The sequence below is a fragment of the Geotrypetes seraphini genome, chromosome 7 (assembly GCF_902459505.1).
Source record: "Geotrypetes seraphini chromosome 7, aGeoSer1.1, whole genome shotgun sequence".
In the NCBI taxonomy this organism is placed as follows: domain Eukaryota; kingdom Metazoa; phylum Chordata; class Amphibia; order Gymnophiona; family Dermophiidae; genus Geotrypetes; species Geotrypetes seraphini.
This window is the reverse complement of record NC_047090.1, coordinates 11509631-11530441: the sequence shown is the minus strand read 5'-3', so window position 1 is coordinate 11530441 and position 20811 is coordinate 11509631. Positions and strand designations below refer to the sequence as shown.

General features: G+C 44.1%; 1 protein-coding gene across 2 annotated transcripts in view; it reads left to right on the top strand.

The window, feature by feature from the left end:
- The first annotated feature begins 3263 nt into the window (after positions 1 to 3263).
- The window catches only part of EPS8 (epidermal growth factor receptor pathway substrate 8), a 127233-nt gene continuing 109685 nt past the window's right edge, over positions 3264 to 20811 (top strand). The window contains exon 1 of one of the 2 annotated variants that reach the window (XM_033952129.1): positions 3264 to 3765. The gene's annotated coding sequence lies outside the window, so the exon portion shown is untranslated. Of the gene's footprint in view, positions 3766 to 18317; positions 18453 to 20811 lie in introns of those variants that run through there. The other variant, XM_033952130.1, reaches the window with a different exon arrangement.

The following is a 20811-nucleotide window of genomic DNA, read 5'->3' as shown; positions in this document are numbered from 1 at the left end:
GGTCCTTTGAGAAAGAGAATCTCTTCTTCCATCTTGATACGGCCGGTAATATACTTAAACGTCTCGATCATGTCTCCTCTCTCCCTACGTTCCTCAAGTGAGTACAGCGGCAAATTTTTCAGCCTTTCCTTGTACGATAGATCCTTGAGCCCCGAGCCCATCCTGGTGGCCATCCGTTGCACCGACTCTACTCTCAGCACATCTTTTCGGTAGTGTGGCCTCCAGAATTGCACACAGTATTCCAAATGAGGTTCATGGTTCTGTATAATGGCATTATGACTTCAGGCTTCCGGCTGACGAAACTCCTGCGGATGCAACCTAACAACTGTCTTGCCTTAGATGAAGCCTTCTCCACATGATCAGCAGTTTTCATGTCCGCTGATGATCACTCCCAAGTCTCATTCTGTTGAAGTTCTAGCTAAGGTCTCACCATTCAAGGTGTAAGTTCTGCACGGATTTCTGCTGCCGAGATGCATGATCTTGCATATCTTAGCGTTGAAACCCAGCTGCCAGGTCGAGGACCAAAGCTCCAACAAATGTAGGTCCTGTGTCATACTATCGGGTGAATTGCCATCTCTCACTATATTGCATAGTTTTTGGCGTCGTCAGCAAATAACATTACCTTACCTTGAAGCCCCTGAGTTAGGTCACCTATGAATATGTTGAAAAGGAGCGGGCCCAAGACTGAGCCCTGCGGTACTCCACTGGTCACCTCCGATGTTTTAGAGAGGGTACCGTTAACTACCACCCTCTGAAGTCTGCCACTCAGCCAGTCATTGACCCATGTAGTTAGTGTTTCTCCCAGCCCCATTGATTTCATCTTGCTCAACAGCCTGCGATACGGGACACTATCGAAAGCTTTGCTGAAGTCTAGGTATACGACGTCCATGGATTCTCCCAAGTCTAACTGTTTTGTTACCCAGTCAAAGAAGCTGATGAGATTGGATTGGCAGGACCTACCCTTGGTTAATCCATGTTGACTGGGATCCCGTAGATTCTCCTCATCCAAGATTGCATCTAATTTACGTTTGATTAGTGTTTCCATGAGTTTGCATACTATTGATGTGAGACTCACCGGTCTGTAGTTTGCAGCCTCTGCCCTGCAACCCTTTTTGTGCAGTGGAACAACGTTAGCTGTTTTCCAGTCTATGGGGACTCTCCCCGAACTTAGGGAGAGATTGAAGAGTCCTGATAGCGGTTCTGCCAGGAAATCACGCAGCTCACTGAGCACCCTGGGGTGTAGATTGTCCGGTCCCATGGCTTTGTTCACCTTGAGTCTTGCCAATTCGTAGTAGACGTCGCCAGGTGTGAACTCAAAATTCTGAAACAGGTCTTCCACGCTGGGCCTTGCCTGCAACTGCGGACCGTGTTCTCCCTGCCCTTACCCGCACTGCGAGCCCGTGGTTTTAACCCACGGGTTAAAACCATGGGCTCGCTGGGCTAAAAAGTTAAACAAAAAAAAAGGTCACGGCTTTGATGGGCATGCGCAGACCATCTACATATGGTCTGCGAATGCATCGGGTTTGTACACCAGTGATCCATGTCAACAGATGGGGGCATTCCTCCGATCACCCCCATCTGCATATTGGATGTTGAAGAATCCATCGGACCTGCCCGGATCGGACACGGATCAGTCCCGATCAGGCAGGCTCATGAATCCCAGAGTGGAGCACGGTCTGATATAATTATGGCCCTATCTCTGTATCACCAGCTTTGTGAAATGAATGTAGAATCCAGTTAGGAAGCAGCTTCATAAGTGCTCTGGCAGTGTGTGCACACCTTTTCCACTCTATCTAAGTCTAAGACATCTAGATTTCTACTTACATACGGCCACCCTGCATTACAATGACCCTCTCCAATGCAATCATGGATTTCTGCAAAATGAAGCACCAGGATGCCAAACACTGGAACCCCCCGACATGGACTGGAATATTTGCAATAGGACAAAATCTCGAGGACATACCTTCCCCCAGGGTCTATCAGCACATTGTCTACCTTGTCCTTACCAAGGACTACGACAAAAATTTCTATACCGTCTAAACGGCAAGAGAAAAATCAATGCCAAAAAAGGCCGATAAGACAATTCTAAACAGGATCTCAGAAGTCAACAATCATAAGGAATCTGTATCTATAAAAAGGCATTTACAAACAATTGTGTTGTAAGTAATTCCCTAAATGTGGTTAATCTGGCAGAAAATGGCACCATTTTCTGCCAGATTAACCATAGAGCAGAGCTGCCCACCAATCGTTGACCCCTGAAGAAGCCGAAGATTCGGCGAAACGGGTCCCATTGGGCTGTATCGACATTACATCAGAATTGACAGCGTTTTAAGATAAGTGCTGTCTTAGTCTTAATCTTATTTCAGTTACACTGTAGCACTTTATTTTTGGTTGTTGCACCAAGCATTTGCACCTTACATAAAAAAAACGCAGAACCCAGTGAATGATATCTCCAACCTGTGTAAGCTGTTTACAGAAATCTATAATGATTTAACAGCACAGGTATCTGAGGGTACTGCAGTATAGACTTTCCTTATATTACAAGTCCTAACAATGAGAGTGACTCAGCTATTATAGAGCCTTGGTTGGGTAGTGAACTATATCAAAAGTCACTTGGTTCCCTCTCAGATCCTGAAGTACTTTGGGTTCTCTTCAATGCAACGCAAGGAAAATTGTCCTGACTCAGGACAAGACAAGCAAGCTTCAAGTCCCAGTGGTCTCAGTTCTTCTTCTTTCAGGCATCGAGGGCCTGGGATTCTCTCTGGCATGCTCGTTCCCTAGATAGGCCATTGTGGAAGCAGGATACTGGGCAAGATGGATCATCAGTCTGACCAGCATAAGAACATAAGAATAGCCTTACTGAATCGAATGCAACATCTTAAATTGTGAACCGAAGGCAACCAGGAGCCAGTGGAAATCAATGAATAATGGAGTTACATGATTAGAGCTCTTTTTGAACAAAATCGACCATGTCCCAGTGTCATGCATTAATTGCTGTCAACACACTGCCTTTTGTGGAACATTCCCGTAAAGGGCAATGCAGTAGTTGAGTCTAGATGTAACATGCGCAAATACCTGGGAGACTAATTGGGGGGGGGGGTTTAAATTAATGAATTTTTTGAAATGCTCTTAAACTGTGGCATCCATCTACCCAGAACAGCAACATCGAAGCAAAACAAGCCTTATAAAAGGAAGGCCTAGGATGATCCCCTCGCTAACAACTCCCTTCTCACTTTCAAGTGTTCTTCGCTCCATTTCAGGTAGCAACATCAAACAACCCTACTAGTAAAACCCTGAAAAAAAAACTTTAGGGCCTGTGGGGAATATCCTCCAGAGACGATGTTATCTCTTGAACTGTACAGTGCTTTGTACGTCTTGCAGGGCTTCTAGAGATGATTAGTAGTTAAAGACACCCTGTACTTGGCACACCTCCTCTGCCTTAATGTGAACACTTGAGCACTAAAGAGACGCAAACACTTGTTGTACATCTTGGACTGTACTTTGGCCGGTTTATTCCACTGCCCTGTGTGTCACATTTCCTGCACTACTTTTTCAATAGTGCCTCTGAGCCAAGATTGGTGGAGGTTTTCAGCCCCCGAGCAGTCCAGGAACTGCTTTCCCAGGTGACAAATGCTCTTAGTTACTTTGGCTGAAGTGTGAGGGAGCTGTGTGTCTTCTACCTGACGCCTCCCAAGGGTGAGGGTGCGTTTCCTGGAAGGGCACACTTCTCTAGTTGATTGGGGACTTTAAAAGGGTCCTGCAGAGGTGAGTCCTGCAACTGAGAGAAATCATGCATTGCTTATAGCTGATTTACGAAGGACTTGATACAGAAGCTCAGAGGCACTTTCCAATCCAGCCGGTGTTTTTCAAAGGTGAAATAATCTTGTGCACGGTTGCAGGGCTGTGAATTTTCAATTTCCAGGTGTTGATATGCATTTGGAGTGCACTTTTCATCTGAGTAAGATCTGGGGACACCTTCAGACACATCTCTGCTAGTCACCTGAAGGGGGATAAAGGGAAAAATCTGAGTGGAGGAACAGAGGAGAGGACGTTGCCAAGGTCAAATGTAGAATCCTAGTAGGACTGGGATTAGAACTGAGGCACAGGACAGGAAGGATTAGCTGGATGTTTCAGAGCAATGCAAGGCATTTTCTAGGCTAAGTTGTTCTTCCAAGGTGACATTTTTTCCTGGTAATTCTAAATCAACTGTTGGCAGTCAGGTCAGAAAGTCATACTCTTCACCTCTCAGAGCTGCCATTTGGTGACTTTCAGGGTGTACGACAATAATGTTAGAACGCCAATCAACAATGCACGTAGAATTAAACTTAATTGATCAGTCAATCAATAGGCCTAACTAATTCTGTAGCTTTTTAAATTTTATTTCAGTATAGAACACTGAAATCAGAAGAAAAAACTTATTATTTTCAGCATTACATTTCAAACTGCTACGGACACATTGTTTTTCATGGATCAATGGGTTGTGGGCACTGACCTGTGACCCACATTGACCCATTGTCAGCTCTGGGTAACACAAATCCTGTGTAATCTTCCTTATTCTCCTTATTTATTGACATAAAGCTCCGTTTTTCTTAAAATGCGCTATTAATTTTGCTTAATGGAGCAAATGTCTTGGTATTACTTTTATGTTTTCACTCTCAGCAATGATACATTGATAAAAAGACATTTTATGCCAAAACTCTAGCAGTATTTTATTAAATGAACCTTCAATATCTGCACTTTGTGGAAAATAACAGAAATTTAACCAATTTTGCTAATAGGTAACTACGCACACTTTGGTGTAGTCATCTACCAATAGCGTTCCAAACATTCAGTGTTTTCTTGAGATATGATAAAGTCTGCGATGCTGTTCAGCTCCTTGCAACAAGGCTTCATTCTGCCCTGGGACTGTGGTGATGCCAGTGGCAAAGTTATTTATGGCTTGGCTGTGTCGTTAATCACATTCACTATGTTGACATGGAATGCTGCAGGTACTTGTGACTTGGATTGGCCTCCATGAAGACGAAATACTGGGCTAGATGGACCATTGTTCTTATGTAATCAGTAACTTTGATCAAGCACAATCGAGTTCATGGGAAAAACTTCAATTCAACTTCAGGTTTATCTGGACAATCTATTGCAGGGTCCATCCAGATGGAAGTCTGCATGCTAGAGATGTCTTTCTCTTGGGCCCAGTTCTTCTCCAGCTGGCTTTCGTAGCCCCTCTTGTCTCCCTCTCTTCCTTCTTCTCCTCGCAAGCAGTGTTGGGGTACCTGTGCTCCTTTGAACCAGTCCAGCAGCTTGGATTCCCACTCCTAGACCATTTTTCCCCCAGTAAAGAGGTTTGTATTGATGGTTAGACCCCCTAGCATGGTTCTGGGCTGTAAGCCCCCAAGACAATGACACTCCCCTGGGCAAGCCCTGGCTTCCTTCCAAGGGATGGATCCTCCCAGCCTGTCAGAGCAGAGTTCTAGATTAGTGTGATACTAGGACGATGGTCATGTTTATTTTTACATCAAAACATTGTTTATGGTTTCTGAATTGTAAACCGCCTTGATTGATCATGGCAGGATTGCATTATAAAGTCTCCTGGGCAGTAAATATTCTTAGGTCATCGCATTGTTCCTTAAGGAAGGACTCTTCTCTAGCCACAGCTGTTGGGTGGGCTTCTGAATTTACTACTTTATTTTGTTATGATGGATTAAAAATATTGGGCTCCTTTTACAAAGCTGTGGTAGAGATTTCTACCACACACCAGTGAGGTAAATGCTATGAGCGTTGGGGTATTTACCTCACTGGCCCACGCAGTGGCGTAATAAGGAGGGGAGCCATCTTGGCGAGGACGTAGGAACCCACTCTCCTCTCCACCCTTGCTTCCCTCCCCCCCCCCCACCACTGCCACGTGAGCATGCCGCTTCCCTCCCCTGTACCTCTGTAATATTCCTGGCACAAGCAGCAACCCTCAACCTACTGTCGTGCTAGCGTTGGCTCTTCCTGTGATGTCACTTCTTGAACCTCCACTTAGGAAGTGGCATCAGAGGAAGAGCTGACGCTGGTGCAACAGCAGGTTGGGGGTTTCTGCTTGCGCCAGGAAAGTTAGAGGTGCGGGGGAAGGGAAGCCGCACACACACAGCAGGAGGGGGTGGCGGAGAAGAGGGGAGGGGAGGGACGCCACCACCCCAGGCATCTCACCCTCGCTACGCCACTGGGCCCACGCTAGAAACCTCTACCACGGCTTTGTAAAAGCACTTAGGAACTCGATGTGTGAGTCGAGTAGGCTGCGGGGGTTGGGCTGTCTTTTCTATGGAAGGAATGATAAAGGCTGGCCTGGTTCCAATGGTACAATATTCGATTGATACATTTTAGCTAAGCAGTGACATGTATTGTGAACCACTGTGATTAATAATAATCAATTTATATATCACAAGGCTGTAAAGTTCTATGCGGTTTACAGTAGTTAAAAAAAAAAGTTAAAGCCAATAATTAGAGATACTAAAATGAACAAAATAGTGCATAATACAATTTTTACAAATTAGCTGCCTAAATACTTTGAAAACAGATTAAAAAAAAAAAATAAATCTTTATTAATTTTCAGATGTTAACAGTGCCGTACAATGAATTTAAACATAAACACTACACAGAACACACTTTAAATACACAAATAATTCAAAAAAACAATCATTTTCTCCCCCCTCCTCCCCATAATTAACAGATATGTTTTTCGATGTCTCCTAAATTCCCCATAAGTGTCAGGAAGCAAAAGCAATTGTTCTAAATCCTGACCCCATAACGCTGCTTGATAGGAAAAAAGATTTTGAAGTTTACATCCTCTAACAGGCGGAAAAACAAAATTCAGATACGAGTTTCTCTTATATCTGTTGGTTGCAAAAGAGAAAAGCTCAATTATATATTTGGAAACTAAACCAAACAAAGCCTTAAAGCAGAAGCAACCAAACTTAAACTTCACCCGTGCCTCCAGTACTCGATACGTGATCGTATTTCTTCAACCCAAAAGTCAGCCTGACCGCCGCATTTTGTACTAATTGCAATCGTTGCATATTCTTCTGGGAAATTGCCAAATAGGCAATATTGCAGTAATCAAGCTGGTTTAGTATAAGAGACTGTACCAAAACTCTAAATAATGAGACCCTAACGGACCGAAGCTTCCAAAGGGTCCACCTGGTTCTTCATAGTCAAGCCCTGGTCCAGTATTATTCCCAAAACCTTAATAGTAGATTGAAGAAAGGCTGCTGAAAAGTGCTCAGCCCAACCGAGAAGAAAAATGACCTGGATACGGTTCGATCAATGACCTGAAATAATGTCAAAACAGAGAAATTCCTTTCTGCAAATTGGCACTTAACGATTTAAGAGAACACTCTTTTCAGCTCCAGTGGCAAAATAAGGCTCAGAATTTAGGAAGTTGCTTGGTTGGGCTGAGAACTTTTCAGCACTGCCTCATGGGTAATAAAAGTGAGCCAAATTTGGACAATCAAGCCCTTGTGACATCACTGATGAAGTTGGCTCTTATTGGTGGAATGAGGCACTATGATATCACAATCTCAGCTCTGGTTACCAGAGACAAAAAGTTCTCAGCCCAACCAGGAAGAGAATGACCTGGATACAGTTCAATCAATGACCTGAAACAATGTCAAAACAGAGAAATTCCTTTCTGCAAATTGGCACTTAACCATTTAAGAGAACACTCTTTTCAGCCCCAGTGGCAAAATAAGGCTCAGAAGTTGCTTGGTTGGGCTGAGAACTTTTCAGCACTGAATGAATGAATGAAAAGATTTGTGAAATCTTCCTGACTAGTGGCTTCAAGAGATTTTATTTAAATCAAACCTACCCTGATAGAAAAATCGCCTGCTTTCTGAAGTGTCTAAAAAGATGTTGTAAATATTCTAAATATACATTTGCACATTGAGTTATATCCATCTGTTTTGAACTGAGGTTTGTAAAATGTACCAAATTGCTTTTTACACTTCTCGGGGTCATTTTATCATTTTGTGCCCTCTTTCCCAGAATAAAAATGGGGTGTGAATGCCCCCTATAGAGTTGCCGTAGAGCTTCTCTGCTTTCCCATTAACAGCCCCCTCCGCACAAACCCCTGAGTGAAAATGGATTCTTCTTGCAGGTGGCCATGGCTCAATGACTTATAAACGGAGCCTCTGAAGACCCCTAAGAACATTTCAGCTCTTCTACTTTAACTTGTTACTTCCATGTTGCGTTTTTGCCATGGACTAGACCTCCTGTGGTCTTTAAATAAGGATCCTGTGTTGTTCTCAGCCTTACTTAGTTAGTGTCTCTCCTAACCCCATCGATTCCATCCTGCTAAGCAAGATGGAATCGATGGGGTTAGGAGAGACACTAACTACATGGGTCAATGATTGGCTGAGTTGCAGACTTCAGAGGGTGGTGGTTAATGGTACCCTCTCTAAAACATCGGAGGTGACCAGTGGAGTGCCGCAGGGCTCGGTCCTGGGTCCACTCCTTTTCAACATATTCATAGGGGATCTGACTCAAGGGCTTCAAGGTAAAATAACACTATTCGCCGATGACGCCAAACTATGTAATATAGTAAGTGAATGCAGATTACAGAATTATATGGCGCAAGATCTGCTTACATTGGAAAGTTGGTCCTCAACCTGGCAGCTAGGCTTCAATGCTAAGAAATGTAAGGTCATGCACCTCGGAAACGAAAATCCATGCAGGACGTACTTCTTGAACGGAGAAACTTTAACTAGGACTTCAGCAGAACGAGATTTAGGAGTAATCATCAGTGCAGACATGAAAACTGCCAATCAAGTGGAGAAGGCTTCATCTAAGGCAAGGCAGATATTGGGTTGTATCAATAGAAGTTTCATCAGCCGAAAGCCTGAAGTCATAATGCCGTTGTACAGGGCCATGGTGAGACCTCATCTGGAGTACTGTGTGCAATTCTGGAGGCCACATTACAGTAAAGATGTGCGCAGAATTGAATCGGTTCAGCGGACGGCCACCAGGATGATCTCGGGGCTCAAGGGTCTCTCGTACGAAGAGAGACTGAACAAATTGCAGCTCTACACTCTTGAGGAACATAGGGAGAGGGGAGACATGATCGAAACATTTAAGTACCTCACGGGACGTGTCGAAGTGGAAGATGATATTTTCTTTCTCAAGGGACCCTCGGCCACAAGAGGGCACCCGCTCAAACTCAGGGGCGGAAAATTTCATGGCGACACCAGAAAGTATTTCTTCACAGAGAGAGTGGTTGATCATTGGAACAAGCTTCCAGTGCAGGTGATCGAGGCAGACAGCGTGCCAAACTTTAAGAATAAATGGGATACCCATGTGGGATCCCTACGAGGGTCAAGATAAGGAAATTGGGTCATTAGGGCATAGATAGGGGGTGGGTAAGCAGAGTGGGCAGACTTGATGGGCTGTAGCCCTTTTCTGCCGTCATCTTCTATGTTTCTATGTTTACTTTGATTCTCTTCCCAAAGACATTGCTCAAGGAAAGCTACAATGAAGCATTTTGTAAGGCGACTCCAAAAGAAATTCACGATGTGAGCTTGGCATTCCATTCCACTGAGAAATGCTTATACTCTTCAAGCTGACGTTGGCATTATTAGACAATAGACAGCCTTGGCTATTAAATATTCAGAACACTTTCATGCAGAAGAGCTACTTGTAGGGTCAAGTCTCACTCCAGTGTAGAAGGCAAACATACCCACCAACTTGTGGAGAGGGTTAACAAAATGGCACCCTCTTACTTCATAGGGCAGATTGATGACTTACTCTTATCATCACCCAAGCTGTCAACGAGTGCATTCAATTCACAGTTGAACCCCCCTCCTCCTCCCACCCCCAAACCTCTTGTTTTCTTTAACCATGACCAAGTGCCCTCAGTAATGAAGCATTAAGCTGCCAGGGCTTTCATAGTTACATAGTAACAGATCACAGATACAGATCAGCAAGTTGCCCTCCAGCCCAGATACTGCTCCCAAGGTTGTGCAAAAGAAAAAACTTAGTCCCCTTTGTTTCTACACATCACAGTTTAATTTTAAACCCTTCTTTGCCCTTTGGTGCTTTCTATGGAGCACTTGAAAAGAAAAATGTCTTTTTGAGCAGGACTTCTCTGTCTTTAAACCTCAGTAACATAATGTTGCCATTGTAGCCACCCCCCCCCCCCCCCCACACACCCAAATCAGTCTAGTCTTAGCTGAGTTACAGATAGAGAATGACACAGGGACAAATATGTCCCTGTGTCTCCGCAGAACTCAATTTCTCTGTCCCATAAGCTCTGCCTTAACCACACAAGCGTCAAACATTTATGATTTTAAAATGTTTGAGGCTTGTGCAGATGAGGATGGAGGTTTCAGGGATGGGGCAGGAAAATAACTCGCGGGGATGGAACGGGAGAATTAGTTCCTGCAGGCACAGGGAAAAATTTGTCCTGTGTCATTCTCTAGTTACAGATTAAAGTCTTTGGCAAAACCCAGTCAATGAGCTAATGTAATGTAATGTAATTTATTTCTTATATACCGCTCCATCCGTTAGGTTCTAAGCGGTTTACAGAAAATATACATTAAGATTAGAAATAAGAAAGGTACTTGAAAAATTCCCTTACTGTCCCGAAGGCTCACAATCTAACTAAAGTACCTGGAGGGTAATAGAGAAGTGAAAAGTAGAGTTAGAGGAAAAATAAAAATAAAATAACAAGACAGCATTGATCTAAATACTTTGGAAGGTAGAAGAGAGGAGAGAAAGGAATAGAAGCAGAAGGGGGAGCCGTTGAACAGTAGAATTCTGCAGCATCCACTATCTCCTCCTCTCCCTATTGGCTAAGGCTCTTAACATTTGCATATCTTCTTCCCATTGGCTAAGGCTCTTTGCCTGCATTGTGATGTCATAGAGCTTTATGGTTATAGAAACCTAGAAACATGATGGCAGATGAAGGCCAAATGGTCCATGTAATGTAATGTAATGTAATGTAATTTATTTCTTATATACCGCTACATCCGTTAGGTTCTAAGCGGTTTACAGAAAATATACATTAAGATTAGAAATAAGAAAGGTACTTGAAAAATTCCCTTACTGTCCCGAAGGCTCACAATCTAACTAAAGTACCTGGAGGGTAATAGAGAAGTGAAAAGTAGAGTTAGAGGAAAAATAAAAATAAAATAAACATTTTAACAAGACAGCATTGATCTAAATACTTTGGAAGGTAGAAGAGAGGAGAGAAAGGAATAGAAGCAGAAGGGGGAACCGTTGAACAGTAGAATTCTGGAGAAATTTAAATGATAGAAATAGAACAAAACAAAGACAAAAGGCAAAACAATAGATAAGATTAAAGATAAATCATAAGCTGGAAAGAAAAATAAAATAAAACTTTGTCTTCAATCCACGGTTTCAGCGTCAGTGATGAAGTGGAGCAAGTAAGTTTAGCTAAGTGCTAGCAGTCCATAATCTGGGCTAGCCCAATAAAGCTGACTTTAAACCTTGTGTTTGCTCTCTCCTAAAGCAGTTCCCCTTTCCATTGAGTATAATGAGGACAAAATAGGGAGGCACCAACCCAGTGCAAGAATATAACATGGTCTTGTTGCAGAGCCTTTCACTGTGTCACCTTAAACTTAAGAGCATTCATTGAAAACCAGTATCCCTTCTGTTACCTGCTTCTAAAACTTCCATATAACATACGAGGGTAAATCAAAAAGTAAAGGGAAAATACATTTAAGGGCTTTAATAGAAGTAACTGTGAGCAATTGAACATATCACTTTTCCACATGCAAGACGACACATTTGTTGAATCGTCCAACTAGCTTCTGCATTCCTGCAGAGAAGAGGTTTTTTGGCTGCTCCCAAAGCCAGGTGATCATCACTTCCTTTACATCATCATGCTTTGTTTTTTGCTCTCCGGATCACAGTTTTGCACTTGTGTTTTGTCGCCGATGACAATTCTCTCCAGAATACTCAGATCTTCTTCATACCATCTCAGGAACTGGTGATGGAGTTCAAAGACGTGTGGGATGAACACAGAGGATCTAGAATCAGAAAAATAATATTGAACTAAGGCCAGTACTGGGCAGACTTGCGTGGTCTGTATATGGCCGTTTGGGGGAGGATGAGCTGGAGAGGGCTTCAATGGCTGGGAGGATGTAGATGGGCTGGAGTAGGTTTTGACGGAGATTTCGGCAGTTGGAACCCAAGCACAGTACTGGGTAGAGCTTTGGATTCTTGCCCAGAAATAGCTAAGAAGAAAAAATAAAAAAAATTTAAATTGAATCAGGTTAGGCAGACTGGATAGACCATTCGGGTCGTTATCTGCCTTCATCTACTCTGTTACTTTAGGGAAGATGTTTGGGAACCCTTCATGCACAGACTGTCCGAAGTCATCATGTATTATGGCAAATGCAGATCCGTAGCTGATATCCAATTGAGACACCGTCATCAGTTGGTCTTTTCTAATCAAGGGTTCTGCCCTGTCAATGTGAGTTTGTGTGCGAGATGTTGATGGGCAACCAGAACGACCTTCGTTGGTTACACCTGCTCCTCCTGCTTTAAACCTTTCTTTGATTCATGCTGCTATGTTCATATGGAGTCACTATCCGACGTGGTTTCACTCCTTCTGCCCTCTGCATGTTGTTCTTCGATGGTACAATACTGCAATGAAACGTCTATGTTTCTGTCTTCGTGGCTGCCACATGACTAAAGGCCGAGTGCTGAACTGTGTGTGGACAAACTATTCAACAGGCAACATATGAGAGTACATATGTTGCATTTCTCTAGCTTTGTTCCTGTTATCGTGTAATTTTTGATTCGCCCTCGTAAATGGGTTGTTTCTCTTACATGATCCCCCTCCAAGCCATCATTCTGTTCCTCAGAAGCATACTAGCACCCTGTTCTCCATTCAGAGGAATTTGCCACACTCTGCTGCCCTAGCTCCGTGGAAGCAGCTAAGCCACTGCCTCTTATTGATTGGGGAAAAAAGTTCCCTTGAGGGCATTGTGTCCAAATGGGTTCGTTTTGTACATATCATGACAGCAATGTCAGGGCATGTGGAGTATGATCTCAGTCTCTCCAATTGACTGCCAGTGCTTGCCATAATGCTTTTAATGAGTTTGTAAGATGTTACAAATAAGGTAGAGTCTCAATTATCCAATTGAAAAACTGGATAATACAGAAAAAGTGGACAAGGGATAAAAAAATATCTTTGGCTTCTAGCTCTTGAGGAGATAAAACTGTCAGCTTGGACCTTCCTCATGGAATTCAATGCCTGATGTGATTTGCGGGGCTCTAAACACTACTCCCAATTAATCAATACTCCCTCACTGAACAGCAAAGAACTTTTCAAAATAGTCAACTCACTATTCGATATTGACCAACTCAAACGCTCCAACTCAGACCTCCCACCCTCCGCCACTACCCTAGCCGACTATTTTACCAATAAAATTCACACTCTGAAATTGTCTCTCATAATCCCCAGTACAGACCTTACAATCAACCAACCGACCCTAGGACCTGATAGTTCAATAGCAGACATGACCTGGAACCACTTCGAAAGCCCAGACTGGAACCTATTCCTCAAGCTCTACTCCAAATATGCAAATTCAAACTGCCTACTAGATAGCTGTCCTCCCTCCATCATGAAATCTGCCCCTCCCTCATTCAAAATTGAACTCCTCAACTGGATATCCTTTTGCTTGTTCACCGGCCATTTCCCGAAAGAACTCAGCCACATCCTTGTATCCCCGATTATAAAAAACCCCAAGGATTCTACCTCCTCGGCTTCCAATTATAGACCCATTGCCAACATACCGCTATTCCAAAAAATTACGGAAGGCCTAGTCAATCACGAACTCATGAACCACCTTGAGAAGTTCAACATTCTTCGAGGGAGTAAACAGGCAGATAGACAAAGGCGACCCGGTCGACATTGTATATCTGGATTTTCAGAAGGCATTTGACAAGGTTCCGCATGAACGACTACTTCGAAAAATTGCGAGCCATGAAATCGAGGGTGAAATACTCACGTAGATTAACAATTGGCTGGCAGATAGGAAACAGAGAGTGGGGGTAAATGGACAATCCTCGGACTGAAAAAGTGTCACCAGTGGAGTGCCGCAGGGTTCGGTGCTTGGATACGTGCTCTTCAACATATTTATAAACAATCTGGAAATTGGTATGACGAGCGAGGTGATTAAATTTGCAGACAATACTAAGCTATTCAGAGTAGTAAAGACGCAGGAGGACTGCGAAGATCTGCAATTTGACATAAACATGCTTGAGAAATGGGCTGTGACATGGCAAATGAGGTTCAATGTGGATAAGTGTAAGGTGATGCATGTCGGTAACAAAAAATGTTATACACGAATACAGGATGTCCGGAGCGTTACTTGGAGAGACCCCCCCAGGAAAGAGACTTGGGAGTGCTGGTTGACAGGTCAATGAAGCCATCTGTGCAATGTGCAGCGGCGGCGAAAAGGGCGAATAGGTTGCTAGGAATGATTAAGAAGGGGGATCACGAACAGATCGGAGAGGGTTATCATGCCGCTGTACCGGGCCATGGTACACCCTCACCTGGAATACTGCATCCAGCACTGGTCGCCATACATGAAGAAGGACATGGTACTACTCGAAAGGGTCCAGAGAAGAGCGACTAAGATGGTTAAGGGGCTGGAGGAGTTGCCGAACAGCGAGAGATTAGAGAAACTGGGCCTCTTCTCCCTTGAAAAGAGGAGACTGAGAGGGGACATGATCGAAACATTCAAAGTACTGAAGGGAATAGACTTAGTAGATAAGGACAGGTTGTTCATCCTCTCCAAGATAAGAAGAACGAGAGGGCACTCTCTAAAGTTAAAAGGGGACAGAGTCAAACGTAAGGAAGTTCTTCTTCACCCAGAGAATGGGAGAAAGCTGGAACGATCTTCCAGAGGCTGTTATAGGGGAAAACACCCTCCAGGATTTCAAGACAAAGTTAAACAAGTTCCTGCTGAACCGGAACGTACGCAGGTAAGACTAGACTCAAATAGGGAGCGATTGCCGTACAGTGAGAGATTAGAGAAACTGGGCCTCTTCTCCCTCGAACAGAGGAGATTGAGAGGGGACATGATCGAAACATTCAAGGTACTGAAGGGAATAGACTTAGCAGATAAAGACAGATTGTTCACCCTCTCCAAGGTAGGGAGAACAAGAGGGCACTCTTTAAAGTTAAAAGGGGACAGATTCCGTACAAACATAAGGAAGTTCTTCTTCACCCAGAGAGTGGTAGATAACTGGAACGCTCTTCCAGAGTCTGTTATAGGGGAAAACACCCTCCAGGGATTCAAGGCAAAGTTAGACAAGTTCCTGCTGAACCAGAACGTATGTAGGTAGGGCTGGTCTCGGTTAAGGCGCTGGTCTTTGACCTGGGGGCTACCGCATGAGCGGACTTATGGGCACGATGGATCACTGGTCTGACCCAGCAGCGGTAATTCTTATGTTCTTACCAGTTGTATTTTCTGCTTAAAAATTTAATAAACGATTTTTTGGAAAAAAAAACCAAACCAACACGTTCAGTAGTGGTGAAATGCTTTTTCAAAATTCCCAGAAGCTCAGCTTTTTTTATTTTCTATATGTGTTTATAGCAACTGATGTTTAAGAGCAGTGTCTAAAAATGTTAACTTATTTTTTTCTGAAAGGATTTTTACCCATTACTGCACTAACAACAACAAAAGAACCTCCACTATGACCAACTATTAATTCTCTTACAAACCACCTCACCCTCAACAACCCGTTAATGTTTATAAAATCTACAACTTACCTCTCTAGCCAATCATTGTAACTCTGTATTTTTAAATTAACCTTTTGTAATCCGCCTTGAACCGCAAGGTAATGGCGGAATAGAAATCCCTAATGTAATGTAATGTAATGTAATATTATAAAAAACCAGAGGACTGAAAAAAGAAGAAGGGGGTGGTGAATGGCTAAACAATTTAAAAAACAAACTCTAAATGTTCCTTCAGGACTGCAGCAGGCGGTATCAGGAAATCGAGGTCACTTCCTATCATGTGACCCATCCAAGATGTCAGCGACTACTGTGAAGCAGGAGGGCTTTAATGGTTGGGATGGTTTAGATGGGCTGGAGTGAACTTTGACGGAGACTCCAGAAGATGGAACTGAAGCACAGTACTGGGCAGAGCTTTGGGTTTCTGGCCCAGAAATATCTAAGAAAAAGGACAATTTAAATTAAATCATTAATTTATAGTGAGTGTACGGTTGGGCAGACTGGATGGACCATTCGGGTCTTTATCTGCCATCATTTACTATGTTACTATGTAGGGACTGCAATCTTGGCCTGGGTGGAGTTATGATGTCATTTTCATGTGATATCACAAAAAAATGGAGGGGTTAAGCAAAAAAGGAGGTGATATTTGGATAGGGTAGTCTAGGCAAATGAGGCTGAGTCAGGGGCAGGGCTGGGGTTGGGCCTCAGTATCATATATGGTGACATTAAAGGAGGTAGGACTGGGACAGAGCATGGGTGGGGCTTGGGCGGATCCTCACTTCTGACTGGCTGATGGTACCAGAAGTGGATTTGGCCACCTGTCAAAAAGTGCAACTTAGGTTTGCTAAAAGCTATATAACTACACTATTCCCCTGTTACTCAGCTGTAATTGGGTAACAAATTGTTCTTTCTCTTTATTCCCACTTCAGAAGTTGTTATGCTATCCAGACATCTGAATTGTGGCTGACCATCCACCCGAGAATAGATTATGTGCAGATCAACATATCACGACTCTTCATAGGTAAAAGATATTACTTTTGAGACACCAGTTATGGAAACAACATTGGTCAGATGTGCAGTAAAGTAGGATTTCTAAAGTCAAATCATAATGCATACTAAGCAGGCTTCACTGCTTGGTGACCCATTCCTAAAAACAGCTTATGGGCTTTGTGATGATAACAGATAGGAAATGGAGACAACGGTAGGAGCCATCTAGTTTGCCAGTTTGTTTCTGCTGTGGGTCTCATCGTAGATCCCTCCTAGCAAGGTTGACTTGATTAATAAGAACATAAGAATTGCTGCTACTGGGTCAGACCGGTGGTCCATCGCACCCAGCAGTCCGCTCACGCGGCGGCCCCCAGGTCAAAGACCTGAGCCCTAACCGAGACCAGTCCTACCTGCGTTCGTTCTGGGTCTGCAGGAACTTGCCCAACCTTGTCTTGAATCCCTGGAGCGTGTTTTCCCTTATAACAGACTCCGGAAGAGCATTCCAGTTCTCCACTACTCTCTGGGTGAAGAAGAACTTCCTTATGTTTTTACGGAATCTGTACCCTTTCAACTTCAGAGAGTGCCCTCTCGTTCTCTCTACCTTGGAGAGGGTGAACAACCTGTCTTTATCTACTAAGTCTATTCCCTTTATTATCTTGAATGTTTCGATCATGTCCCCTCTCAGTCTCCTCTCTCTAGTCTCTCGCTGTACGGCAACTCCTCCAGCCCCTTAACCATTTTAGTCACTCTTCTCTGGACCCTTTCGAGTAGTACCGTGTCCTTCTTCATGTATGGCGATGCAGTATTCCAGGTGAGGGCGTACCATGGCCCGGCTATAATGAGAGAACCCCCCCCCCATCTACTAGCCTGTGACTACTGAGATTCAACCTCCTCCACTGTACCAGTACACCCCCCCCAGCACCTAGCAGCCTCAGACTTCCAAAAGAAATCCCCCTCCTCCACCATCTACTAGCCTGTGATTATACCAGGACTCCCCCCTCCCCAGCATCTACCAGCCTGAGACCTCTGAGATTCCTCCTCCTCCTCCACCATCTAGCAGCCTGTGACTGTACCAGGACACCCCCCTCAACATCTTGCAGCCTGAGACCTCTGTGAGAAATCCCCCTCCTCTACCATCTACCAGCCTGGTACTGTACCAGGACTCCCTCCCCCCACTATCTACTAGCCTGAGACTATACCATGACCCCCCCCAAGCATCTACCAGCCTTTGACTGTAATGAGAGCCCTCCCTAAAATACCAGCCTGTGACTGTACCAGGAGACTGATTTCTCCATCATTTTCCAGCTTGTGACTATAATGAGAGACACCTCCCCCCCCCCCCCGACACTCACACACTATCTACCAGCCTGTGACTGTACCAGGAGACGCCGTCCCTTCTTCCTCTCCAGGCTGTGATTGTGCCAGTGAGTTCCTGCTGCCTCCTCTGTGCTGCTGTAAGAAATGTGTCTTCACTGTCAGATGTGGAGGCAGCCCTCCATCTTTGTTGTGAGGGGTTGCCATGGTGATGAAAGGGCTGCTGCCGTCTGGGAGCCAGATGAAGAGGAGGAAGTGTGCAGCCTCCTGACCACACGCTGAAACTTGGAATGGGTAAACAGCCCTGGCCTGCTTTAAGGCTCAGGGTGCTGGATTTTAGGGCTGAGGGCAGAGTCAAGCACCAGCTGACGGGCGTCTGTGAGCAAGAGCAATCCATGGAGCAAGCCAGGTGAGCGTCTGCTGCTGAGCACTGCCTTCACGGGTACCACTCGCTTGCTTCATTCCTCTTACTTGGCTCATTTGTACGTCTCCTCATTTCATGTGTGGTCATGGACACTGCCTACATAAGTCTGTGTTGATTTTCTCTTGTAGTTTGCCTATATATATTGTATTTTATACATACATTTTTTTTTCTCTATCTCTGTGATGCTCGATAACACATTCCACTTTGGATAAATGCAATGTTTTAACAAGACAGCATCCCAAATGCCTTAAATTCTTGTTTGCAATGGTCCAGGCAGACAGATGGTAGAATTCATGCGTTTACGGATTTTTTGATTTGGGTAACATTTTCTGGGCTGATTTAGAACCTGTAAGACTCAGGAGACGTCAAAGAAAGGCCAGAATGAAAAGTCGCACGGTGGTTCTGATACGGGTGAAAACAAATTTGCAGTCTTGGTTCTGGCAGACAGAGGTGTTTTTCTTATTGTGACTGAGAATAATCTTATCAACGCTAGGCATTTTGTGAAGCTGGATATACGACGGCAACTGATTCTCACTCAGTGGGAGTGTATTTTTCCCCCCCCCCCCTCATGATATCACAGAGAAAATAACAGCAAATAAAGACCCTAGGACCTTTTCAGTCTACAAATTGTCGTGCTTGTCCTTATCTTCACCACTTCACTGGGAGGCAGTTCCACACACCTCTCAGCTTTCTGTAAGAAATTCTTCATGGTTTTATTATGGGACGATCAGTGTGCTGCTTGTTGGCTAAACAGTAATAATTGTACCTTTTAAATTACCCTTGGAGGAAAGGCTAAAGCGGCTCGGGCTCTTCCGCTTGGAGAAGAGACAGCTCAGGGGTGATATGATGAAGATCTATAAAATACTGAGTGGAGTGAAAAGGTTAGATGTGAATCGCTTGTTCACTCTCTCCAAAAATACTAGGACTAAGGGACATGCAATGAAGCTACTAAGTAGCAGCTTTAAAACAAATTGGAGAAAATATTTCTTCACACAACTTGTAATTAAACTCTGGACTTCATTGCCAGAGAATGTGCTGAAATCAGTTAGCCTAGCGGGGTTTAAAAAAGGTTTGGATAATTTCCTTAAAGAGAAGTCCATAGGCCATTATTGAGATGGTTTAGGGAAATCCACTGCTTATTCCTAGGATAAGCAGCATAAAATCTGTTTTACTATTTGGGATCTAGCTAGGGACTTGGGACCTGGGTTGGCCACCGTTGGAAACAGGATCCTGGGCTTGATTGGCTTTCGGTCTGTTCCAGTACAGCAATTCTTATGTGAGCCAAGTATAGGACAATCGAGCCATTGTGACATCACTGCTGAGGATGGCTCTTAGGCATTGGTGGAATGAGGCATTATGACATCACAATCTCAGCTCTAGAATAGTAACGACCCCACCACCTTGAATTTACCCCCCTAGAGATCCCACATGTGTATCCCATTTCCTTTTAAAATCTGGCATGCTGCTGGCCTGAATCACCTGAAGTGAAAATTCATTCCAACGATCGACCACCCTTTCGGTGAAGAAGAACTTCCTGGTGTCGCCATGAAATTTCCCACCCCTGATTTTCAGCGGATGCCCTCTTGTGGCCGAGGGACCTTTAAGAAAGAAGATATCATCCTCCACCTCAGTACGGCCCGTGATATATTTAAACGTCTCTATCATGTCTCCTCTCTCTCTACGTTCCTCGAGTGAGTATAGCTGCAATTTATTCAGCCTTTCCTCATACGGGAGGTCTTTGAGTCCCGAGACCATCCTAGTGGCCATTCATTGAACCGACTCAACTCTCAGCACATCTTTTTGGTAATGTGGCCTCCAGAATTGTACAGTAGTATATACTAATGCTCGAAGTATGGGAAACAAAATTCTGGATCTCAAAGTAGATGACGGCATAGTAGATGACGGCAGATAAAGACCCGAATGGTCCATCCAGTCTGCCCAACCTGATTCAATTTCAATTTTTTAAATTTTTTCTTCTTAGCTATTTCTGGGTAAGAATCCAAAGCTCTACCCGTATGTTGCTACTCTTTGGGTTTCTGCCAGGTACTTGGGACCTGGGTTGGCTACTATTGGAAACAGGACACTGGGCTTGATGACCTTCCGTCTGTTCCAGTAGGGCAATTCTTAAGGTCTCTCTCTCTCATCTCTTCAAGACCCCTCCCCCCCCCCCCCCCCCCCCGACTTCTCATGACAAGAGATAGAGGAAAGTGACTGTACAAAGGTTGTGTCTTCCTCTTCCTCAGACTCTGCATGCTGATTTGAACTTTGAGGCTGCCAGGCCCAAAGCAACAGAGGAGAAGGTGGATTCTTTATCTCCAGTCTATTCTGTTGCCTGTGGGGTTCT